This window comes from Mastomys coucha, unplaced genomic scaffold (assembly GCF_008632895.1).
Source record: "Mastomys coucha isolate ucsf_1 unplaced genomic scaffold, UCSF_Mcou_1 pScaffold23, whole genome shotgun sequence".
NCBI lineage: Eukaryota > Metazoa > Chordata > Mammalia > Rodentia > Muridae > Mastomys > Mastomys coucha.
The window spans coordinates 64,199,733-64,201,185 of NW_022196906.1; positions in this window are offsets into that span (position 1 = coordinate 64,199,733).

Below are 1,453 nucleotides of genomic sequence, written 5' to 3' on the forward strand. Positions count from 1 at the left end.
GGGTGGCAGGGCCGGTCTTCATATATGAAACTTCTCTCCACAGGCACTGGCATTTTGTAGGAAACCCTCCTCCAGGACACAGAGAGAACGCAAAGCCGGCTCCTGGGTCACGGTCAGCTGTTCCCTTCTGCCCATCTTTCTTGGGATAAGGCACCTGCCAATAAACTCAGGCTTCCCTGACGTCCCTCTAACTCTCTCGCCCACGGTAGCCAATGGTTTGAGAAACTACACATGAAACAATGTTCCCACTGGCCTTGCCACACCTGTGCTTACTTCCCTCCGGGAGATAATCAGATGGTCTGAAAACTCAATTAGACCCTGAACATTGCTAATCACAGCGTTTCAATGGCTTCAAATTTGTCTTAAGAATAAGATCTCTAGAATGGCCAGCAAGGCAGGTCTTGGCTAAGAGCCTGCTCGTTAACCCTTGATGTTCTGACACAGAAGAACTGCCCTTGGTACCATCCCTCCCCACCTCAGTTTACCCTGTTATCCCTGCATCCCCATCCCTGGGCCTATCTTTCTTCTGTTTCAAACCCCTCACAATATCTGCTCTCTTTTACAGTATCCCCTTTGGGTTTTCTACCCCTCCTTCCAAGCAGTCACCAGCCTCTGGTTGGCTGATTTGATTAATTATTTTGTGTCATGCTGGTCTTTTCTGCTTAGGCAGCTTACTTGAAAGTGGAAATCATTTGTTCACCAACATATCTCCTGTGGACACAGAGACTGATTGCTTAACAGGAGCCCAGCAATTGTTTGGTGAATGAATGAATGAATGAATGTCTTAAATTTTCTTTGGAGGATCCTTTGTCCACTTCTCCCACTCTTCTACTGGCAACCGCTAGTTTGAAAACAAGAGGGAAGAGAAAATTGGAAGCCTGCTTGTGACAGTGATGATTTTCAACCTGAAAGGCTCTAGAATCCTCCTGGAGATGGGCCTGTAGCTGGCCTAGAGGATCATCTTAATTACAATAACGGTGGTGGAAAGTGCCTCCCACTGTGCATGGTGTCTATTACCTGGTTGGGATCCATATATACATACATATGTATATATATATGTATATATATATATATATGTATATATATATATATATATATGCAGAAGGGAACCAAGCAGCAAGATAAGGCCGTGGTTCACTTATTCTTGACCACAGAGGCAATGTGATCAGAGCTTTGAGTTCTTGCTGCCTTGAGTCTGCATCAGGATGAACTGTGCCTAGAGCTGTGATCCAGAATAAACCCTCCGGCCCTAAGTTATTTTGTCAGTTATTTTATTACGACAACAAGAACAGAAAATAGGGCATCCTTTGGGCTGACCTAGGATGTTGCTCTTAGTGAGGATTAGGGGTTGCTAGGAAATTAACGAGTTCCAGAAAACAGCTCGTGGTATACTATGGTCAGAATTTTGCATTCTTATTGAACTGAATACTTTGTTTTCTGCCTCTTTCTTTTC